The sequence below is a fragment of the Salmo salar genome, chromosome ssa06 (assembly GCF_905237065.1).
Source record: "Salmo salar chromosome ssa06, Ssal_v3.1, whole genome shotgun sequence".
Taxonomy (NCBI): Eukaryota; Metazoa; Chordata; class Actinopteri; order Salmoniformes; family Salmonidae; genus Salmo; species Salmo salar.
Window position 1 is genome coordinate 18,363,206 of NC_059447.1, and position 25,941 is coordinate 18,389,146.

At 45.5% G+C, this 25,941-nt stretch overlaps 2 protein-coding genes across 4 annotated transcripts in view; one reads left to right on the forward strand and one right to left on the reverse strand.

Moving 5' to 3' along the window:
- The window catches only part of coro7 (coronin 7), a 258,173-nt gene that overhangs the window by 141,293 nt on the left and 90,939 nt on the right, over positions 1-25,941 (forward strand). The window lies entirely within an intron of this gene.
- LOC106606495 (vasorin) overlaps positions 1-25,941 on the reverse strand; it is a 51,108-nt gene that overhangs the window by 7,385 nt on the left and 17,782 nt on the right. The window contains exon 2 of one of the 3 annotated variants that reach the window (XM_045719875.1): positions 9,989-10,109. The exons of the other annotated variants lie outside the window; for them this stretch is intronic. The gene's annotated coding sequence lies outside the window, so the exon portion shown is untranslated. The remainder of the gene's footprint in view (positions 1-9,988; positions 10,110-25,941) is intronic. 3 annotated transcript variants of the gene reach the window in all.

The following is a 25,941-nucleotide window of genomic DNA, read 5'->3' on the forward strand; positions in this document are numbered from 1 at the left end:
ACCTGCTGTTTGCTGTTTTATACCTGCTGTTAACTGTTTTATACCTGCTGTTTTATACCTGCTGTTATCTGTTTTATACCTGCTGTTAACTGTTTTATACCTGCTGTTTGCTGTTTTATACCTGCTGTTAACGGTTTTATACCTGCTGTTAACGGTTTTATACCTGCTGTTTGCTGTTTTATACCTGCTGTTTGCTGTTTTATACCTGCTGTTTGCTGTTTTATACCTGCTGTTCTTTTTATACCTGCTGTTATCTGTTTTATACCTGCTGTTAACTGTTTTATACCTGCTGTTTGCTGTTTTATACCTGCTGTTAGCTGTTTTATACCTGCTGTTAACTGTTTTATACCTGCTGTTTGCTGTTTTATACCTGCTGTATGCTGTTTTATACCTGCTGTTAGCTGTTTTATACCTGCTGTTAGCTGTTTTATACCTGCTGTTAACTGTTTTATACCTGCTGTTAACGGTTTTATACCTGCTGTAAGCTGTTTTATACCTGCTGTTATCTGTTTTATACCTGCTGTTAACTGTTTTATACCTGCTGTTAACGGTTTTATACCTGCTGTAAGCTGTTTTATACCTGCTGTTAACTGTTTTTATACCTGCTGGAAGCTCTTTTATACCTGCTGTTAACGGTTTTATACCTGCTGTTAGTACAAACAGCTCCTTGTTTCCCTCTCATTTCTCCACTTTTACAACTGTACCAAGTCTCTGTTTGTGACTGTAATTATGTGATATACGATATAGTGCATGTGTGCACATGCATCTGTGTGTGATTTAGCTTGCACTGCTCTAAACTTGTCCTTATCGATATCCTGGAGCTGCTTTCCTGACAAACACTCAGTATAAATAACCTAAAATTACAATATTGTCATTACTCAGAACTTTGGCCAACGCTCCTTACTAAACACGTCTGAGAAATACAGTAGAAACTCAGAGATGCTGAGAGAGGCGCTTTTGTATCCAAAGGGAGGATAGTGTCAGATGGGCATGTGAAGTAATTTACACCCCTGATTCACTTGAGACCCAGCATATTCAGGCCCGAGACAGAACACCTGTAAGATCACATAACTTAGACTTGAGTTGAAAGAGAGTGAGAGAAGGGAGGAAAGAAAGAGGGGGGAATGGATGGCATATAAAGGGAAGACGAGTCGCTCAAGTGAGTCATTGAAGACGTTTATCATCCTTCGTTCTGAGGATTAATCGCACGGGTTAGTGGCCTTGAGCGAGGAGAGAGTAAAATAAAGATTTTCAATCTTCCTTCCTTCTGTCCTCCCCTTCTCTCTCTCTCTCTCCCTACTTTTCTCTTTCTCTCCCTCCCTACCTTACTCTCTCTCGCTTTCTGGGCTTATAAGGACAGTGTGGGGGATTTAATATCCGAAGTTCATGTTGGGGTGAAATAAGCTTAGTTTTATTGTACACAGCAGGGAGACTGCAACGGTGGCCATTATTTTCTCTCCCTTTAAACATGAGCCACGCAGACACAATCATCTGATTTATATTCAACTATTCCTTTTCCACCTGCAGTGTTTTCACTTTCTCTTTAACTCTGCTTTTATTTGGAAAGCAGGTTTCAACATTTAGAATTTGTTAAATGATTTAAGTTGATCGTAGGGGGGGGGTTGCTCGCTGTGTGAGTGGAAGTTGTAGACACCTTCAGGTTGTATTTGTTCACTTAAGGGAGTTTCCTAAGCGCTGTTTTAATGGTACTGGTTACTGTTTGGGGTACTACCTGGATTGTTCTTGTATAGTAGGGTTTGTCCTGACAAATGTACCCATAATACTCCCAGAGAACACTCTGTTCTGAGTTGCTTGAGGGGTTGAAAGGGTACAACACTAAAAATGTCCTAGACAATGACTGAAACTTTCCCATATTCATTTTCCTTTCTATCTCTCTCTTCCTTTCTGCCTCGCTGTCTGTCTTTACTCACTTGTAGCACTGACCCACCCGTTCAGCCAATGCACAACTTTGCTGCAACCTTGTAGCAACATTGTGAGGCAGAGATCACACTCTCCCATCTGAAAACACAACCCTGAGCTACAGAGATAGTGCCACCATGGTTACGGTAACTTCCTCCCTTACCCTTCCACTTTTTCCTAACATTGCCAGTCATTCTCAAGGTCCTCTCTCTCTCTGCTAACTCTTTGATATATGAGTCTTTTGCCTGCAGAGAGACACATTATCACGTCCTGCATTAGGTCATACTGTAGCCGCCTGCCCACACAAGTCATTATCTTATAGCTGATCACGCTGTTCTAGTTAATTACTGATTGAATTTATTCCACTTAGTCTAGTTGCTTCTGCGTCACATTGAAGAATAATCTGGTTGTTTGGTTGTGTGCCATTGCCACGTTGTTGCCAGAGTCTGGAAATCTTTTATCCACGTTTATCTGTCCGAAAAGTTGGCTCTGCTTCCTTGTCTCTCTAACGATGAATGAACCATCATCATCTTCACCTTTATCCCTCACTCTATCTCTGTTCTCTCTCGTTCCAGCTCCTACTCTCAGCAGCAACACAAGCTGTATGCGCCTGTGTGTAATAACACTGTTATAACCACTGAGCCCCACTGATGATGGACATGACATATGATGAACTTTGCAGAAGGAAACAGAGCAGGTTTTTTACATTCTTGCGGCTAGCGTTTCATTAATTCACTGGCAGCCATGCGATCTTTTCCTCCAAAAGCCGGTTTTAGTTGCGGCCGTATAAAACTACCAAAACTGCACAGGGCTTGTGCCAAGTAGATATTACGGTTGAAACGGAGCCACCGAGTACACTTGCACTGCATATCTGCGATCTGTTTTTCCCCTCTGGAGTTTCCCTGTTCTCGTTTACAGTTCTTTATTTCGCTTGTACATTTTCTTTACTGAAAAACACGGCCTCGAATGTCAAGAGTAGGAGAGGAGATGTAAGAGCTGGGAGGCAGGGGAAAGAGGAAGGTGGGGGGGACACACAAAGGCCATCAAAGTTAATTTCTAGCCCAGTATCATCCCTTAACATCACGCCACCACTGTGGTATGTATTTTCCTCCTCTTTCAGCATACCTCTCTTTTCTCTTTCCACTCTTCCTGGAAATCATAACACTTGATATGAAAAAGTTTTTTTCCTCTGTAGTTCCTTGAAACCGGATGACGTTAAAGAAGAGAGGTGTAGTGGTAATATCTTGGATGCTTTCCCTGAGCTACACATTCCTATTGTTCCAAGTCATTACATGTTAAAGCCAAGGCTGGGCAGAGATGTATTGTTCTACAGCCAAATACCAATAAAGTAGCTTTAGTATTGTGCCATTGGGTCAGGTTAACAAAGTAGCCAGCAGCTAACTCACTAACAACTATCGACAGCCAACACCTGCTAACTCTGTGAGAAATACCTCTTAACTTCTGCCAACAGTGCAAAAAGTACTAACTTAGCTTTTCTTTTTGCGAACAATGCAAAAAGTACTGTGTTGGACCCAGTCAGCATTAGGTATAGGCCTAGTAATTGTTTCTGGAAAATCTTGTTCAGACAGTGAAGATAGCATCTGATGGAGGTACAGTCTGCCATGTGACCACAGTGTAATGGGTAGTAGGGGTGAGGGGTCGCAGTTATCCCATGGGTTTAAACACAACACCTGGGGGAATACATTATAATGGACTGATAATGGAATTCAGTGGATTGTAATGGATTTCTGCTCATGTAACTAACTGGTGGTCCGTCTGAACTGCACTTCAACATTACATGTGTATAGAACTTCCCTCACAGGAAAATAAAGTTATTCTAAATTAAATAGAGTTTTCTACTAGCAGGTTCTTAACTATGACTTCATTCGGCTTATGTGTGACTTTGCTGAAGTTTCTAAAACGTGGCTTGAGTTTTTCCTTCGGTTCAGCCATAAAGTCAACAGAGAGACATGAACCCGGGCTCTTCTCATGATATACAGCCTATAATAGTCAACAGAGAGACATGAACCCGGACTCTTCTCATGATATACAGCCTATAATAGTCAACAGAGAGACATGAACCCGGGCTCTTCTCATGATATACAGCCTATAATAGTCAACAGAGAGACATGAACCCGGGCTCTTCTCATGATATACAGCCTATAATAGTCAACAGAGAGACATGAACCAGGACTCTTCTCATGATATACAGCCTATAATAGTCAACAGAGAGACATGAACCCGGGCTCTTCTCATGATATACAGCCTATAATAGTCAACAGAGAGACATGAACCCGGGCTCTTCTCATGATATACAGCCTATAATAGTCATGCTGTCTGGCTTTATGGATATGCTGTGCTGTGTGGCTGGATGGATATGCTGTGCTGTGTGGCTGGATGGATATGCTGTGCTATGTGGCTGGATGGATATGCTGTGCTGGATGGATATGCTGTGCTGGATGGATATGCTGTGCTATGTGGCTGGATGGATATGCTGTGCTATGTGGCTGGATGGATCTGCTGTGCTATGTGGCTGGATGGATATGCTGTGCTGTGTGGCTGAATGGATCTGCTGTGCTGTGTGGCTGGATGGATATGCTGTGCTGTGTGGCTGGATGGATATGCTGTGCTGTGTGGCTGGATGGATATGCTGTGCTGTGTGGCTGGATGGATCTGCTGTGCTGTGTGGCTGGATGGATCTGCTGTGCTGTGTGGCTGGATGGATCTGCTGTGCTGTGTGGCTGGATGGATCTGCTGTGCTGTGTGGCTGGATGGATCTGCTGTGCTGTGTGGCTGGATGGATCTGCTGTGCTGTGTGGCTGGATGGATCTGCTGTGCTGTGTGGCTGGATGGATCTGCTGTGCTGTGTGGCTGGATGGATCTGCTGTGCTGTGTGGCTGGATGGATCTGCTGTGCTGTGTGGCTGGATGGATATGCTGTGCTGTGTGGCTGGATGGATATGCTGTGCTGTGTGGCTGGATGGATCTGCTGTGCTGTGTGGCTGGATGGATCTGCTGTGCTGTGTGGCTGGATGGATATGCTGTGCTGTGTGGCTGGATGGATATGCTGTGCTGTGTGGCTGGATGGATCTGCTGTGCTGTGTGGCTGGATGGATCTGCTGTGCTGTGTGGCTGGATGGATCTGCTGTGCTGTGTGGCTGGATGGATATGCTGTGCTGTGTGGCTGGATGGATCTGCTGTGCTGTGTGGCTGGATGGATATGCTGTGCTGTGTGGCTGGATGGATATGCTGTGCTGTGTGGCTGGATGGATCTGCTGTGCTGTGTGGCTGGATGGATCTGCTGTGCTGTGTGGCTGAATGGATCTGCTGTGCTGTGTGGCTGGATGGATATGCTGTGCTGTGTGGCTGGATGGATCTGCTGTGCTGTGTGGCTGAATGGATCTGCTGTGCTGTGTGGCTGGATGGATCTGCTGTGCTGTGTGTAGAGAAAAGAGAAAAAGGGATTGGGAAAGAATAACAGGGGATGAAGGCTGGGGAAAGGGAAACTAGCAACAGTTGGAGGATGGTAAAACAGACATTTTGCAAGCTTGCCTGGCGCAATGGAACCAATGGAATAGTCCCTAAAGTGCAATCCCCGATTATCTGGCACTCCAGGCAGACTCAATCGAGCACCCAAAGTATTTAAAAGAAAAAAATACTATTTGAACAGAGGTCTGTCACAACGTAGACACATACAGCAGTATGCATTTGTGTGGTATGCGTCTGAAGCGGTATAGAACAAACATCAGCCAATCACACCTTTCTCTGAACAGAGGTAGCCAATCAGGCGCTGGAGGATACAGGCAAGAGACGGGGGACGGGTGTAGGGGAGCAGGGCCAGAATACACAAGATCAAGGGAGCCATGCAGTATAGATGGAGGTATGAGTGTCGGGAGAGGAGGAGAGAGAGGGGAGGACATGCAGTATAGATGGAGGTATGACTGTCAGGAGAGGAGGAGAGAGAGGGGAGGACATGCAGTATAGATGGAGGTATGAGTGTCAGGAGAGGAGGAGAGAGAGGGGAGGACATGCAGTATAGATGGAGGTATGAGTGTCGGGAGAGGAGGAGAGAGAGGGGAGGACATGCAGTATAGATGGAGGTATGAGTGTCGGGAGAGGATGAGAGAGAGGGGAGGACATGCAGTATAGATGGAGGTATGAGTGTCGGGAGAGGAGGAGAGAGAGGGGAGGACATGCAGTATAGATGGAGGTATGAGTGTCGGGAGAGGAGGAGAGAGAGGGGAGGACATGCAGTATAGATGGAGGTATGAGTGTCGGGAGAGGAGGAGAGAGAGGGGAGGACATGCAGTATAGATGGAGGTATGAGTGTCGGGAGAGGAGGAGAGAGAGGGGAGGACATGCAGTATAGATGGAGGTATGACTGTCGGGAGAGGAGGAGAGAGAGGGGAGGACATGCAGTATAGATGGAGGTATGAGTGTCGGGAGAGGATGAGAGAGAGGGGAGGACATGCAGTATAGATGGAGGTATGACTGTCGGGAGAGGAGGAGAGAGAGGGGAGGACATGCAGTATAGATGGAGGTATGAGTGTCGGGAGAGGATGAGAGAGAGGGGAGGACATGCAGTATAGATGGAGGTATGACTGTCAGGAGAGGAGGAGAGAGAGGGGAGGACATGCAGTATAGATGGAGGTATGACTGTCAGGAGAGGAGGAGAGAGAGGGGAGGACATGCAGTATAGATGGAGGTATGAGTGTCGGGAGAGGAGGAGAGAGAGGGGAGGACATGCAGTATAGATGGATGTATGAGTGTCGGGAGAGGAGGAGAGAGAGGGGAGGACATGCAGTATAGATGGAGGTATGAGTGTCAGGAGAGGAGGAGAGAGAGGGGAGGACATGCAGTATAGATGGAGGTATGAGTGTCAGGAGAGGAGGAGAGAGAGGGGAGGACATGCAGTATAGATGGAGGTATGAGTGTCGGGAGAGGAGGAGAGAGAGGGGAGGACATGCAGTATAGATGGAGGTATGAGTGTCGGGAGAGGAGGAGAGAGAGGGGAGGACATGCAGTATAGATGGAGGTATGAGTGTCGGGAGAGGAGGAGAGAGAGGGGAGGACATGCAGTATAGATGGAGGTATGAGTGTCGGGAGAGGAGGAGAGAGAGGGGAGGACATGCAGTATAGATGGAGGTATGAGTGTCGGGAGAGGTGGAGAGAGAGGGGAGGACATGAAAGAAAGCGAGAGAGACGTAAGGAGGGGAGCTATGTAGATGAAGTTTGGAATATTTTCCAAAGAAACCCAATGTTGTGATTCTTGCTCTCTGGGGTCTATGTTTATTTTACTGTGCCTCATTCTGACCAGGGTCCAGAGAATCTGATAGCCCAGAGGGAGCCATGAGGCCGGGGCAGGCAGAGAGGGAGCCATGAGGCCGGGGCAGGCAGAGAGGGAGCCATGAGGCCGGGGCAGGCAGAGAGGAAATAGACAGACAGACAGACAGACAGACAGACAGACAGACAGACAGACAGACAGACAGACAGACAGACAGACAGACAGACAGACAGACAGACAGACAGACAGACAGACAGACAGACAGACAGACAGACAGACAGACAGATGGGGTGTATTCAGTGAGGTTTTGTTTCTGACTTAGAATATGTGGACAACTACAAATACATAGGTGTCTGGTTAGACTGTAAACTCTCCTTCCAGACTCACATTAAGCATCTCCAATCCAAAGTTAAATCTAGAATCGGCTTCCTATTTCGCAACAAAGCCTCTTTCACTCATGCTGCTAAACATACCCTCGTAAAACTGACTATCCTACCGATCCTTGACTTGGGCGATGTCATTTACAAAATAGCCTCCAACACTCTACTCAGCAAATTGGATGTAATCTATCACAGTGCCATCCGTTTTGTCACCAAAACCTAATATACTACCCACCACTGCGACCTGTATGCTCTCGTTGTCTGGCCCTCGCTTCATACTCGTCGCCAAACCCACTGGCTCCAGGTCATCTATAGGTCTTTGCTCAGTAAAGCCCCGCCTTATCTCAGCTCACTGGTCACCATAGCAGCACCCACTCGTAGCATGCGCTCCGGCTGGTATATCTCACTGGTCACCCCAAAAGCCAATTCCTCCTTTGCCGCCTTTCCTTCCAGTTCTCTGCTGCCAATGACTGACTGGAACGAATTGCAAAAATCACTGAAGCTGGAGACTCATATCTCCCTCACTAACTTTAAGCACCAGCTGTCAGAGCAGCTCACAGATCACTGCACCTGTACATAGCCCATCTGTAAACAGCCCATCTGTCTACCTACCTCATCCCCATATTGTATTTATTTATCTTGCTCCTTTGCACCCCAGTATCTCTACTTGCACACTCATCTTCTGCACATCCTACCATTCCAGTGTTTAATTGCTATATTGTAATTACTTCGCCACCATGGCCTATTTATTGTGTAACTGTGTTGTTGTTTGTGTCGCACTGCTTTGCTTTATCTTGGCCAGGTCACAGTTGTAAATGAGAACTTGTTCTCAACTAGCCTACCTGGTTAAATAAAGGTGAAATAAAAGGTGAAACGTTCAGAACGGTGCGATTAGAAATGTATAGAATACAGACTCCACCACCTGACACACAGTCATGTCTGTTCCACACCTGGGTTCAAATAGTATTTCAAATACTAGAGAAAAGTATTTGGAAGATTTCGGACAGTGGTTGAACCCAGGTCTGCTATCATCCTGGGAGGAATGCAGCCGTTGAGCATCAGCTTCTCTCCTCCTAGGGCTTGTCATTTCCTCTCTGCTGTCTCCACCGCTCTTTGCCTCCTCTCTGTTTAAACTTGAAACATTCCTGTGCAGCAGCTGAGTTTGAAAGGAAGCTTCCTCCGAGTCTCATCTGTCTACAAACACACACTCGGCTCTTGCAACATTAGATTAAGAGGACGTTTCCCCTTTAGGAAAGCTTTATATTTCCCAAGAAAAACGGGGAAAATCTCAACTGACTAGGGACTTGACTGACTGTATGTGTGGATGGAGTAAGCACAGAATGACACAGAACACTAGAGAGGACATACAGTACATAACAATATGTATCTCTATGGGAGTAGGGCTTTCTTTGTTCCTACTCTCATTACACAACTAGAGTTGTAACATCTGTGCTCTCTGGGTTTGAATTGGACCGTATGTATTATAAAAAGCAGATGAATGTGCGGCGCTGCCGGTGCTTCAGGCCAGGAGCTAGCCTAGCTAGGCTGTGGTAGAGGAGAGTATGCATGGCAACATCTCTGCGTAACACTGTGCAAGAAAAACATGTGGCTGAGTGCTGAAAATGTAAATAAACAGAAGAGGAACGGAGAAATGAAAGGACTTTCTCTCTCTCTCCCTGCTCTCTCACTCTCTGTCCCTCTTTTTCTTCTCAAGACATAGAGGTAAAAGCAAGAAAACAGGGGGAACCAAAAGGAGAGAGGGATAGAAAACAAAGGTCCAACAAGCAGGGAGAAACAGAAAGAAGGGTCGGTCCTGTCACTAGTCAGTCAAGTGGAGGCTGACATGGGTTTAAAGGTCGAGCCTGCATGAGAGAGAGTCGTGAAGCCTCAGCAATTATAGCTTCACAGGGCCTCCCAGGCCCAGGGCCCAATGTCAAGAGCCCTTAACTCCAGCGAAAGGACAGGAGCCAGGGCCATGTGGAGAGGCTGTATTGTGAAGCTTTGTGTGCGTGTGCAGACATCAACTAAATTACATCTATCTCCCCTTGATCCCCCCCACAGAGCGGTAACTTGATCCCCCCAAGAGCGGTAACTTGATCCCCCCCACAGAGCGGTAACTTGATCCCCCCCACAGAGCGGTAACTTGATCCCCCCCACAGAGCGGTAACTTGATCCCCCGTCACTTCTAAGATCTTAACACTGTGTCATCTTTCCCTCATTCCCCTGGCTGCGGTTCACTAATGGTACGGCCCTCACGCTGTCCTAGCAGGGGGCAGTCCCGGTCAAAACCATCAATCTCAGACAACGGGGGTCAATGAGAGAAAGATCAGGAGAGAGAGAGAGAGAGAGAGGAAGATTAAACATCAGAGCCTAGTGAGAAAGGAAGGATGTGGAGGCGAACAGACCTGACATTCGTTAAGCGCCCGTTTGAAGGAATAAAATCTCCTGCCATCCATCAGGCTGGTAGTGAGAGCTGGGATAGCATGTTGGGATGTGGCCTGAGCAGGCCCTTTTCTTGTGGTGGGCCTGAAATATACCAGAGAGAGAGTTCTGTGCAGCAGCTTGCAAAGTTCGTTTCACGGTATTGCCGCCGTAACCCCCGCTTCACACCACTACAAAGATACTGTGGCTGCCAAAGGTTCATTGTCCCTGACAGATGTCGTAAAATCATTACCCCTCCTTGCTTTTCTTCTCTCTATTCTCTATATTGCCTGATTCATCTTTGACTGAACTCTCTCTAAGGCTTGTTCCAGTAAAGTCAGAACGGACAGAAAGTTATTTGTGTCAGACTGAAGATTCTTCGCCAACTGTGCTTTCACCGATGTCAAGATCCATCTCTGCTTACTACTAGGTTGCATAGCACCTTGGGAGAGAAAAGCAGTTTATAATTTACATTTGTTATTATCATTCACTGGATAACAAGCTGCAAGTGTACTTGGCATGGTCACCGAAAGCCTTGATCGTATTGCAGAAGAGGGAAAACAAGTTCTTCAATTTCTTTCTCTTCCTCCCCCATCTCTTTCATATTAGTCTCTACCTCCTTCTCTCCATCAACACTTCCCTGCTCCCTCCCTCCCTCCCTCCTCAACCCTTATAGATTCAACGGCAAGTTAAACAAGTGTGGCCAACGGTGCACAACATCATAAATACTTCAGCACATTTCTTACACAAGTACAAAATACTCTGCATCGCATTACACACGTTGCACAACACTGTCGTTAGCATAGCTGACATTATTATACTGCATACTTCACTAACCTAGCTCCATGTTTTCATTAACTGTATACTTCACTAACCTAGCTACATGTTTTCATTGACTGTATACTCCACTAACCTAGCTACATGTTTTCATTAACTGTATACTTCACTAACCTAGCTACATGTTTTCATTAACTGTATACTTCACTAACCTAGCTACATGTTTTCATTAACTGTATACTCCACTAACCTAGCTACATGTTTTCATTGACTGTATACTTCACTAACCTAGCTACATGTTTTCATTAACTGTATACTCCACTAACCTAGCTACATGTTTTCATTAACTTCATACTTCACTAACCTAGCTACATGTTCTCATTTACTTCATACTTCACTAACCTAGCTACATGTTTTCATTGACTGTATACTTCACTAACCTAGCTACATGTTTTCAGTAACTGTATACTTCACTAACCTAGCTCCATGTTTTCAGTAACTGTATACTTCACTAACCTAGCTACATGTTTTCATTAACTGTATACTTCACTAACCTAGCTACATGTTTTCATTAACTTCATACTTCACTAACCTAGCTCCATGTTTTCATTGACTGTATACTTCACTAACCTAGCTACATGTTTTCAGTAACTGTATACTTCACTAACCTAGCTACATGTTTTCATTAACTTCATACTTCACTAACCTAGCTCCATGTTTTCATTGACTGTATACTTCACTAACCTAGCTCCATGTTTTCATTGACTGTATACTTCACTAACCTAGCTACATGTTTTCAGTAACTGTATACTTCACTAACCTAGCTCCATGTTTTCAGTAACTGTATACTTCACTAACCTAGCTACATGTTTTCATTAACTGTATACTTCACTAACCTAGCTACATGTTTTCATTAACTTCATACTTCACTAACCTAGCTCCATGTTTTCATTGACTGTATACTTCACTAACCTAGCTACATGTTTTCAGTAACTGTATACTTCACTAACCTAGCTACATGTTTTCATTAACTGTATACTTCACTAACCTAGCTACATGCTTTCATTAACTTCATACTTCACTAACCTAGCTCCATGTTTTCATTGACTGTATACTTCACTAACCTAGCTACATGTTTTCATTGACTGTATACTTCACTAACCTAGCTACATGTTTTCATTGACTGTATACTTCACTAACCTAGCTACATGTTTTCATTAACTGTGCACCACACTTAAAGGTGGATTTTCAGTTTACCAAACTATCCAGGGGCACCAACAATAAGTGTCTTCGTGGATTGTCCCGTAAGAATTCAGAAACTCCCCCAGAACTCTACTCTCTTTTCTTCCGTTCTACTTTACTCCCTCCATTTTCTCTCAATAATCCCCTTTCCTCCTTTTACCCATTTATCATTTGCTGCTCTCCGTCCTGTCTAGGGGGGCCCTGGTTTATGGGATGGCGCTGTCATGTTGAGGGACGACCCTTACTCGGTGCATTGTGGGTAACAGGGTCCAGCTGTGGTCAGGGGAGGGGGGCACTGACAGTGGAGTTAGGATGGGTGGTGCGTGGGGGTGCTCCTGTTTCATCTCACAGGACAGCAGCTAGGGGGATGGGGTAAGAGGAGGGGGTCACAGGGGGCAGATAGACCTCAACACCAGTGTTCCATGGCTGCTGAGGTGATATTTTCTGATTGTTATGTATACACGTCCCTAGTGCTGTACACTGCAGTAAATCCATAGAAACTGCTTGAGCCCAATGCTAGTGGGATGCTGCACTGCTGCACTGCTGCAGTGAATCTAACAGGGGTAACAGTGTTATACCCTGGAGGACTGATCTCTGCTCTGTAGTAGTGGAGATCAGACTGTAATTAATGCTTTAGACTACTAGCATTGTTCCATTAGAAGACAAGGTCCCAGCATAAAAGCACTCTAGTAGCTAGGCACTCAGCATACTATCTCTCTCCCTAGTAACTCAGCATACTATCTCTCTCCCTAGGAACTCAGCATACTATCTCTCTCCCTAGGAACTCAGCATACTATCTCTCTCCCTAGGAACTCAGCATACTATCTCTCTCCCTAGGAACTCAGCATACTATCTCTCTCCCTAGTAACTCAGCATACTATCTCTCTCCCTAGTAACTCAGCATACTATCTCTCTCCCTAGGAACTCAGCATACTATCTCTCTCCCTAGGAACTCAGCATACTATCTCTCTCCCTAGGAACTCAGCATACTATCTCTCTCCCCTAGTAACTCAGCATACTATCTCTCTCCCTAGGAACTCAGCATACTATCTCTCTCCCTAGGAACTCAGCATACTATCTCTCTCCCTAGTAACTCAGCATACTATCTCTCTCCCTAGGAACTCAGCATACTATCTCTCTCCCTAGGAACTCAGCATACTATCTCTCTCCCTAGTAACTCAGCATACTATCTCTCTCCCTAGTAACTCAGCATACTATCTCTCTCCCTAGTAACTCAGCATACTATCTCTCTCCCTAGTAACTCAGCATACTATCTCTCTCCCTAGTAACTCAGCATACTATCTCTCTCCCTAGTAACTCAGCATACTATCTCTCTCCCTAGGAACTCAGCATTGTGTGTTCCTTCAGACTCCCTAACTGGGTTAGTCTCTGGCTCGCCAGTAAACACTGTTCACCAGCACCACCAGAGATGGCTACACACCAGTAAACACTGTTCACCAGCACCACCAGAGATGGCTACACACCAGTAAACACTGGTCACCAGCACCACCAGAGATGGCTACACACCAGTAAACACTGGTCACCAGCACCACCAGAGATGGCTACACACCAGTAAACACTGGTCACCAGCACCACCAGAGATGGCTACACACCAGTAAACACTGGTCACCAGCACCACCAGAGATGGCTAGCTACACACCAGTAAACACTGGTCACCAGCACCACCAGAGATGGCTACACACCAGTAAACACTGGTCACCAGCACCACCAGAGATGGCTAGCTACACACCAGTAAACACTGGTCACCAGCACCACCAGAGATGGCTACACACCAGTAAACACTGGTCACCAGCACCACCAGAGATGGCTACACACCAGTAAACACTGGTCACCAGCACCACCAGAGATGGCTACACACCAGTAAACACTGGTCACCAGCACCACCAGAGATGGCTACACACCAGTAAACACTGGTCACCAGCACCACCAGAGATGGCTAGCTACACACCAGTAAACACTGGTCACCAGCACCACCAGAGATGGCTACACACCAGTAAACACTGGTCACCAGCACCACCAGAGATGGCTACACACCAGTAAACACACAATGGTTGAGAGAGCATCTGCAACACATTGGTTTCTGCAATGGCTCCTCATAGCATTGCAGTTGGTGAAACCTTTCATAGTCATTCATCTCTTCTTCCTAATGAAGTGTTTCCTAAACCCTCAACATTTCCACTGATTGGATGTATTCGAAGAACTAGCACACCTGAATCAACTCGTGAAGTGCTTGGTGATTGGTTGACCAATCAGATGTGCTTATACTGAAACACATGAAATAGATGGAATGGCTAGGGGTGCTTGAGGAGAGGTTTGGGAAACCCTGGCCTAACTAATACATCTCATTAGATAATCATCACCTGCCAGGAAAACAAAGACTTGAGAGCAATGAGCCAGATTACTATTCCTAGAGGTCAGGGGTCAGAGTCAGATTGGCTGTTTCCACTGCTGCTAAAGCGACTGTGTCCTTTGTGTAACCTTCCACCGAGACAGACAGATAACAGCCTGTTTGACACAGGCACACACACACACACATGCAGAGACAGAAACACACACACACACACACGCAGAGACAGAAACACACACACCTGAGCCTCCTGCCCACCTACCGGCCCCACCGCCACAACAGGTGCACTTTCTGCACTCCTCCAGGGCATTTCCAAACCCAAAACCTCCAAAGTGTGTCTGTACAACTCATGCGACCCAGGCTAAATCCTCCGCGCTCCAGAGCTGCCTTGGCTGCTACATTCCCAGGGAGCGAGGCCGGGAGAGGAGAAGAGAGGCAGACGATGGCCAGGCCAGACAATAGTCTGTGTTAACAGATGTCTATACCTCCTCTGAGCTTTAAGGTCTGAGGTTCAGTTTAAACCCTAAAGGAAATGTTGTCTATTTCCTCTCCTATCTTTCTCTAAACATACTGCAGAGGAAGGGATTCTAGATGCCCGACAAGATCCCTTTGGATGAGATTCACACACACACTAACTCTCTGTCTTGCTCTTTGTAGATCGTATAGGTATTGACACATAGCTGCCGTCGCCTCCCTCAGTCAGCACTGATGAGGTGACCCAGCCCTGTGACCCTTGAACTTTCTGACTAATAATGTCCGTGAGGTCACAACCCACTCACATGGACACAAAGCAGCCCTCTGTTACACACCTACCATCCCTGTGGTCAATTGGCTGATTATCCAATCACAGCTCTTTATACAGACACGTGGTGAGAGACTAGCCCATTGCGCGTCTGATCTTTACCATACAAAAATATCTCATTCATACAAAGTGTGCAGAGACCAGAACAATGGATAGGTCTGTATCCTCCTTTCCTTTGTGATGGGTTTTGAACTAACGTTTGATCCCATACCCTAACACCTGTCTCTGTCTAGTGAAAAAATCTGATTCTGGATCAGATTTAAACTGTAACTTTTCTTCAGATAGAGACTCTCTGGTTATGGAGTCCCCTGTAGCTCAATTGGTAGAGCATGGTGCTTGCCACACCAGGGTTGTGGGTTCGATTCCCACGGGGGACCAGTACGAGATCAAATGTATGCACTCACTACTGTAAGTGGCTCAGGATAAGAGTGTCTGCTAAATGACTCAAATGTACAACACTGTCCTGCTCCAGTCGTACACTGTATGTCAGTCAGGGACATAGAATTACTAGATATTGAACACAATTAGATTAGAATGCTAACACGCAGGTCTGAGGTCAGTTAGGGACAGCTACTATAGAGTACAACACTAGCCTCTCTGTGCTCAAGTTACAACTGATACACTTGGTTTTCTGACTCTGGATCCGATTTAGATTGTGACTATTCTTGAGAGACTGGCTCTGGTCCTAGAAGGCTGGTTTGCCCCTGTTCCCAGGTCAGTCAGTTTAAACAGCTACTAGCCCCCTGGCCTCTTTACTAAGTTTACAACTGACCCATACACGCTGACCCCAAGCCTTGGAGACCACTCTGCTTGACCCGAGCACCATCTGTCACACGCCAATGTGGCGTAAAAAGGCAAACTGACGTAGACGCCTCTCTGTGTGAGAACTCTTTCTCTCCCCCTTTCTCTCCCTTTTTCTTTCTCTCTCTCTCTCTCACTGATGGCTCTTCCTTTGAGGTGGTAGGGGGTTGAGGAGTGAGGATTTGATGGCTTGTTGGGGAGCAGGAAGGCGCCACAGTGTTAAGCTGAACCCTGAACTCTATAGTCTTCAGGTCATGAAGGAGATATTTGTCCACAAGGGCCACTACTATATGGCCGTGTAGTCTGACCTGGGCTGGGATGCAGGAGGCTGGGATGCAGGAGATTGGGGTTAGCAGCTAGTACTGCTGTAAATGGGAAGGACTGAGGGGAAACAATAGACAAACAGTAGTTCATAGTCATTGAACACTGGTCACTGTAATAATGTTTACATACTGTTTCACCCACTTTATATGTATATACTGTATTCTAGTCATGGATCATCCTATATAACTACTGCTGTACACACCTTTTCTATTCACATACTGTCTATACTGTCTACACACCATTCACATACTGTCCATACTGTCTATACACACCATTCACATACTGTCTATACTGTCTATACACACCATTCACATACTGTCTATACTGTCTATACACACCATTCACATACTGTCTATACTGTCTATACACACCATTCACATACTGTCTATACTGTCTATACACACCATTCACATACTGAACATACTGTCTATACACACCATTCACATACTGTCCATACTGTCTATACACACCATTCACATACTGTCCATACTGTCTATACACACCATTCATATACTGTCTATACACACCATTGACATACTGAACATACTGTCTATACACACCATTCACATACTGTCTATACACACCATTCACATACTGTCCATACTGTCTATACACACCATTCACATACTGAACATACTGTCTATACACACCATTCACATACTTTCCATACTGTCTATACACACCATTCACGTACTGTCCATACTGTCTATACACATCATTCACGTACTGTCCATACTGTCTATACACACCATTCACATACTGAACATACTGTCCATACACACCATTCACATACTGAACATACTGTCTATACACACCATTCACATACTGAACATACTGTCTATACACACCATTCACATACTGTCTATACACACCATTCACATACTGTCTATACACACCATTCACATACTGAACATACACACCATTCACATACTGTCCATACTGTCTATACACACCATTCACATACTGTCCATACTGTCTATACACACCATTCACATACTGTCTATACACACCATTCACATACTGTCCATACTGTCTATACACACCATTCACACACTGTCTATACACACCATTCACATACTGTACATACTGTCTATACACACCATTCACATACTGTCCCTACTGTCCATACACACCATTCACATACTTTCCCTACTGTCCATACACACCATTCACATACTTTCCATACTGTCTATACACACCATTCACATACTGTCCATACACACCATTCACATACTGTCCATACTGTCTATACTGTCCATACTGTCCATACACACCATTCACATACTTTCCATACTGTCTATACACACCATTCACATACTTTCCATACTGTCTATACACACCATTCACATACAGTCTATACACACCATTCACATACAGTCTATACACACCATTCACATAATGAACATACTGTCTATACACACCATTCACATACTGTCTATACACACCATTCACATACTGTCTATACACACCATTCACATACTGTCCATACTGTCTATACACACCATTCACATACAGTCTATACACACCATTCACATACAGTCTATACACACCATTCACATAATGAACATACTGTCTATACACACCATTCACATACTGTCTATACACACCATTCACATACTGTCTATACACACCATTCACATACTGAACATACACACCATTCACATACTGAACATACTGTCTATACACACCATTCACATACTGTCCATACTGTCTATATACACCATTCACATACTGTCCATACTGTCTATACACACACCATTCACATACTGTCCATACTGTCTATACACACCATTCACATGCTGTCTATATACACCATTCGCATACTGTCTATACACACCATTCGCATACTGTCTATACACACCATTCACATACTGTCTATACACACCATTCACATACTGTCCATACACACCATTCACATACTGTCCATACACACCATTCACATACTGTCCATACTGTCTATACACACCATTCATATACTGTCTATACACACCATTCACATACTGTCTATACACACCATTCACATACTGTCTATACACACCATTCACATACTGTCTATACACACCATTCACATACTGTCCATACTGTCTATACACACCATTCACATACTGTCCATACACACCATTCACATACTGTCTATACACACCATTCACATACTGTCTATACACACCATTCACATACTGTCCATACTGTCTATACACACCATTCACACACTGTCCATACTGTCTATACACACCATTCACATACTGTCTATACTGTCTATACACACCATTCACATACTGTCTATACACACCATTCACATACTGTCCATACTGTCTATACACACCATTCACATACTGTCCATACTGTCTATACACACCATTCACATACTGTCCATACACACCATTCACATACTGTCCATACTGTCTATACACACCATTCACATACTGTCCATACACACCATTCACATACGGTCCATACTGTCTATACACACCATTCACATACTGTCTATACACACCATTCACATACTGTCCATACACACCATTCACATACTGTCCATACACACCATTCACATACTGTCCATACTGTCTATACACACACCATTCACATACTGTCCATACTGTCTATACACACCATTCACATACTGTCCATACTGTCTATACACACCATTCACATACTGTCCATACACACCATTCACATACGGTCCATACTGTCTATACACACCATTCACATACTGTCTATACACACCATTCACATACTGTCCATACACACCATTCACATACTGTCCATACACACCAATCTCATACTTTCCATTCTGTCTATACACACCAAATATATTTATATTTCGCAATATTTCTGCAATTCTATCCATTTTGTCATGGGGTTTTGTAATGTGTATTTAAATACTGTATTCTCAACATAGCTCATTCTAATATTTCTACTACTGTACATTGCATTTTAGTTACACTGTTAATACACACTGTGTATTTATTAATATACTGGGTTATTGATATATCTCACTGTAATATATTTACTGCTCTACGTATCATTCTGAGTATATCTTGTGTAAATTCATTGTCACGGTTGTCGTTGGTAAAGGAGGACCAAAACGCAGCAGGCATGCTCATCTTGACGTTTATTAACTCAGAATGAACGTACAAAAATAACAAAAGAACGAACGATCAACAAAACAGTCTGGCAAGGCACAAGGCTAAACACAGAACAATCTCCCACAAATGACAAACACAAACACACCCTAATATATGGGACTCTCAATCAAAGGCAGATAGACAACACCTGCCTTCAACTGAGAGTCCCAACCCCAATTAACCAAACATAGAAACAGACTACCTAGACTAAACATAGAATACATGAATATCAAACAGTGCCCAACAAACCCCGGAATACTTAAATCAAATGCCCCTTCAACAAACACACCACCCTGAACCACATTTAACAAATACCCTCTGCCACGTCCTGACCAAACTACAATAACAATTAACCCTTATACTGGCCAGGACGTGACATTCATCCTGTGTAGATGTGGATTACTGTTACAGTGCTATTTGGGTTCATTAGAGTCGTTCTGACGTTTCAAGATTTGTCAAATATTTTTGGGGCATCATTTGCGCACTTGGTGACTTTTACTACATTTTACTACATTGTTAGGAGCTAGTAACATAAGCATTTCACTGCACCCGCTATAACATCTGCTAAACTGTGTGCGTGATCAACACACTCTGATCTGATCATATAATAGAACTAATAACTGTGTAATGAATATGCTGTAAGTGTATGGGTACAGGGAAAGCAGTAGCACTTGACTTGGCAGTTGTAGGTTTTCAATAATGAAATCCAGCAGGTGTACATTCTTTTGGTGTCAGTGAGTGTGTGTTTTGTGCATGTGTGTGTTTGCTGGGTGTGAGTGTCAGAGGATGGTGTGTACTTGTTTTCATGATGTGTGTGTTTGAGTATCGGAGACGTGTGTGTGTGTGTGTGTGTGTGTGTGTGTGTGTGTGTGTGTGTGTGTGTGTGTGTGTGTGTGTGTGTGTGTGTGTGTGTGTGTGTGTGTGTGTGTGTGTGTGTGTGTGTGTGTGTGTGTGTGTGTCAGGGATTGGTTAGAGGCAGCTCAACCTGTTCCGTGGCCGTGTGCTGACACACTCCAATCTCTCTCTCTCTCCCTCCATATCTTGTTTTCATCATCCTGTATTTACCTGTAGTTTATTGTTGCATGTGTTTGAATGGAACACTGATTCATCACCACCACCTGATATTACTGCTATGATGAACTATTTATCTTGACTTAAGTTCAGCTTATTTTCAACTTCAAAGGCTATCCAGGAGATCAAACATAGTTTTGATCAGGGATTTACCTGACTCCCAGTCTGCTTTCTCTCTCTTAGCAGAGAATAGTATATTTATCTTTTGGGACCCTCTTGCCCGGTGTTTCTAGAAAAAGAGGGTCTGAACCTCAAGATTTATCTCCTGGTCAAATAGAGGCGTGTTTATTTTTTAAGAATCAGCATATTCAGATACTGACTATGTACATGTATGTTTACATTCAGTCCTACCCTTGTCCCCCTGTTCAACAGTCAAATGTAGATTGTAGGTACCTATGACTGAATATGTATAGAATTGACCTTTCTCCCTCTGAACCCTGAGTGTCTACTGTCAGAACAAAGGTCAAGTCAACAAAACCTAAGTGTTTGTGACACATGCAGTCCGTGGGTGGACAGACTGACAGACGGATAAACAAACACACACTCTCGGAGTGATTCTGTCACCGTGTCCCTCTGTCTGGCTGTCCTTCCCTCTGGCTACACGCGCCACTGTCCCCCACCCTATCATGTCACATCCTACCAAATACCTCTGTCACCCCATGTCTCCAGAGAGGGTTTACCCTGCAGAGTGTGCCAACCACATTTCTGTCACCGCAGCCGCCGTAGCGCGCACACACACACACACACACACACACACACACACACACACACACACACACACACACACACACACACACACACACACAGCCGTCTCATAATGAACCTGCAGTTCATCTAGTAGCAGCAGGTAACTAACAAGCAGTAGCATTCTTTCACCACCACGTCACCAAACATGTAAAATAGGTCTGTAAATTCACCAGAAATGTTAACAAATAAACAGGCTGTGGAGAAATCCGGATTTCCAGTGGATTGATAATGATCAGATGATGGACAGCTGATGTGATACTTGGCACTACAACTTGACTAATGTGGAAGTTAGTGGGCATGGCACGATGTCCTGTGTAACCTGGACAGGCTTTCTGAAGAAGTACGCAGTCTCACATACCCCATCAACATACACTGAGACACATGTATGAAGCTGTTGAACTCATAGCACATCTGTGTTCTCACCTGTTCATCCCCCGTTGCCCTATTTTCTCTCCCTGTCTGTGTTTCTTCTGAAGGTGTTCTTCAGGACACCAGTAACCTCTCCTCCCTCTGTCTAGTGGCTGTCAGGGTGGTTGTAGAGGTATAGACAGGGCATGGGACCACTTTAAAACATCCACGCAGGAAGGGAGCCAACTCTCTCTCTCACTCACACTCTCTCTCTCTCACACACACACACACACACACACACACACACACACACACACACACACACACACACACACACACACACACGTCTCTCTCTACCAATGAGCCGTGTAGTAGCAGGTACGGGGGAGGGAGGGACAGAAACCCAGTATGTATTTCCCTCCAGGGGACAATGACGTTAAATTGACTTGAAAGGACAAGCGTCACACCTCTTCTTGTGAAGGGATTTGTGTCAGTCAGCTGTAGGTGATGCTGCTGTTCTGGTTCTTGTCTTGAAGGTGTTTTAACAGAAAGGTCACTGTTGTCCTGTAGGAGGTCTATGACAGTAAAGAATGCCACAGATGCCAGAGTTGGGACAATGTGTGACACTAGGGACACAATGGGGACAGTGTCACTGTGAGGATGACAGTAGCAGTACATTGTTTAGTCACTTGGCTGTCGGCCTGGTGATCTACAAGATCATTTATTAAAGTTGTCGTCACTGTTTCCAATTTAGATCAACCTGTAGAGTTTCTCTGGGTCAGTGTTTTCCAATCCTGGTCCTGGGGACCCATCGGGGCCCTAGCACTAACACACCTGATTCAAGTAATAAAAGCCTTGATGATGAGATGATTCGTTGAATCAAGTGTGTTAGTGCTAGTAATGAAAGCCTTGATGATGAGATGATTTGTTGAATCAAGTGTGTTAGTGCTAGTAATGAAAGCCTTGATGATGAGATGATTCGTTGAATCAAGTGTGTTAGTGCTAGTAATGAAAGCCTTGATGATGAGATGATTCGTTGAATCAAGTGTGTTAGTGCTAGTAATGAAAGCCTTGATGATGAGATGATTCGTTGAATCAAGTGTGTTAGTGCTAGTAATGAAAGCCTTGATGATGAGATGATTCGTTGAATCAAGTGTGTTAGTGCTAGTAATGAAAGCCTTGATGATGAGATGATTCGTTGAATCAAGTGTGTTAGTGCTAGGGTAACCACAACTTTTGGTGTGGCTATTGACAATTGAATTAGTTGTTGTTGCTAACTTAATTGTCACTGTGTCTAACTTATCAATCTGTGGAGTAGAGGCACATGTGTACGCGACCAAGAAACGTTGATGTGATTTATGTAGGTCATCTGAACCTAATCACCTCTCTCTCCACGTCTCTCTAGGATCTGGGTAGTCATGAAGTCACATGGTGCAGGTAGTCTGATCTGGAGGCTGAGAGAGGGATCTGGGTAGTCATGAAGTCACATGGTGTAGGTAGTCTGATCTGGAGGCTGAGAGAGGGATCTGGGTAGTCATGAAGTCACATGGTGCAGGTAGTCTGATCTGGAGGCTGAGAGAGGGATCTGGGTAGTCATGAAGTCACATGGTGTAGGTAGTCTGATCTGGAGGCTGAGAGAGGGATCTGGGTAGTCATGAAGTCACATGGTGTAGGTAGTCTGATCTGGAGGCTGAGAGAGGGATCTGGGTAGTCATGAAGTCACATGGTGTAGGTAGTCTGATCTGGAGGCTGAGAGAGGGATCTGGGTAGTCATGAAGTCACATGGTGCAGGTAGTCTGATCTGGAGGCTGAGAGAGGGATCTGGGTAGTCATGAAGTCACATGGTGCAGGTAGTCTGATCTGGAGGCTGAGAGAGGGATCTGGGTAGTCATGAAGTCACATGGTGCAGGTAGTCTGATCTGGAGGCTGAGAGAGGGATCTGGGTAGTCATGAAGTCACATGGTGTAGGTAGTCTGATCTGGAGGCTGAGAGAGGGATCTGGGTAGTCATGAAGTCACATGGTGTAGGTAGTCTGATCTGGAGGCTGAGAGAGGGATCTGGGTAGTCATGAAGTCACATGGTGTAGGTAGTCTGATCTGGAGGCTGAGAGAGGGATCTGGGTTGTAGACAGTAGTGTGTCTGTGTCATTGTGTCTGTAGAGGACAGTGTAGGTTTACTCACATCTACACATTTACACTTTCTTTCCTCATTCTTTGACAATAAGCCTGTGTTTACAGACCGATCTACGTGTTTTACAGGTCTGTAGTTTACTGTACTGTAGAAATGACTGTTTGTGATTTTAAGTCATTCTAGCCTAGGGGCTTTATCCCATAAAACACACACACAGCACACACACACACACACACACACACACACACACACACACACACACACACACACAGACAGATAAATTATGTCAAGAAGATCTCTTTGGCTGATTTAAACTGTCACAGAAGAATGCATTGTGAGAAGACATCTCGCTCTGTTGGTCACTTGCCAGGGCCTCATAGCTCAACCAACCGCCTCTAACTTCCTCCTGTCAGCTTGGCTTGTCCCGGGGTGGCCTCGCCTGCCTCCTGAGCTCTCTGCTGCCTGCTTCTGCCGGTGCTGCCTCTGCTCTGTGGCTGAGAGATCTTTCAACAAGGTTATATCACCGTGACCCTCGAACACTGCAATTAACGTGCAACAGGTGTGCCATGCTCTCTGGGTTAGATATGGGAGAGATTCCTCAAGAAAACAACAGTATATGAGAGAGAGAGAGAGAGAGAGAGAGAGGGGATCTGCCTGCGGAGGCTGGAGCGCTAACACACATCACTGCCTGGGCATGTGTTCCACATGGCACTCCACTTTAAACAACCCACCACTGAATTCAACATGAGAGCTATCCCCCCCGAGCCACCTCGTGCCCCCCATCTGGAGAGGTGAGAGACGGGGCCCTTGGTGAGGTTTTGGAAGATCTCTGTGTGTGTGTGTGTGTGTGTGTTTGCCCACAGATGGAATCCACGTGTTCTATGGGTTAGTCACACTGTCTTGTTGTTAGTGCTCAGTAGAGAGAGAACATGCTGCATCCTTATTTGCTCATTCCTGCTTTATATTGTAAAACCCCCAGAGAGAGGAGAACTCCACGTCCCTTCACACAGTGTCCAGGTGGTTCTGGACCTAGTGTTTATGTTGGTTGTCACTCTGTTGTACAGCCTATAGAGGGGCCCTCTATCAGACCCGTCCAGGAGCAGATACATGTCCTCAGTGATGGAGCAGACAGAACCTCCCTAGTCTCTATGATCTCAGCCCCGTCATGGCCCCATACGTTGACTGCACTTCACAGACCTGTTCAGACGCTCCATGGTTTGGACACACACACAGACATGCACACACACATACACACTTCTTCTAGTTCAGGAATGTGTGTCTGGTTGGAGCGCTGCTGGGTTGTAAAATAATTCACTATCTAGCGAGAGAGGGTTTGTGTCAACACAGTCTTCTGGCTGGTTCTACCTTAATCCTGTCGTTTTAACATCAAAGCTCTGCCTGCCTGCCTGCCTTGCCTGCCTGCCTGCCTGCCTGCCTGCCTGCCTTGCCTGCCTGCCTGCCTGCCTTGCCTGCCTGCCTTGCCTGCCTGCCTGCCTGCCTGCCTGCCTGCCTGCCTGCCTTGCCTGCCTTGCCTGCCTGCCTGCCTTGCCTGCCTGCCCGCCTGCCTGCCTGCCTGCCTGCCTGCCTGCCTTGCCTGCCTGCCTTGCCTGCCTTGCCTGCCTTGCCTGCCTGCCTGCCTGCCTGCCTGCCTGCCTGCCTGCCTGCCTGCCTTGCCTGCTTGCCTTGCCTTGCCTGCCTGCCTGCCTTGCCTGCCTTGCCTGCCTTGCCTGCCTTGCCTGCCTGCCTGCCTGCCGTATGTGTGTGTTTGTCTGTCCACAAGTCTGCTCTCCAGAGTGGGGCTAATGTGTGTGTGTGTCCGTGGGCAATCCATTACTGCATGCCTCACAGAGCTCTCTGTATCACTCTCTTTCACTCTGCCTCTCTCTGTCTCTCTCTGAGGTTTGAGGAGTGAGGAGGAGGGAAAGGTAGAGGTGGTTGTAAGGCAATTAGTGAGTGTACTAATGATTCCAGACCCCACAGGCCTTGAGCAGTGGGCTGTGTTCTGGGTCAGAAAGGAGAGGAGGGGGGAGAAAAGCACAGCACACTTTCCAAGCCTGCACGGTCCCTGTCAGACCTTAACAACAGCCCCCGCTGCCCCAGGGCCTGACTGCTGGACCAGACCACAGCTTGACCCAGACACACTCCCCCTGCCTCACATAATAGACCATCCCAGCTGGATCAGACACACTCCCCCTCCATCTA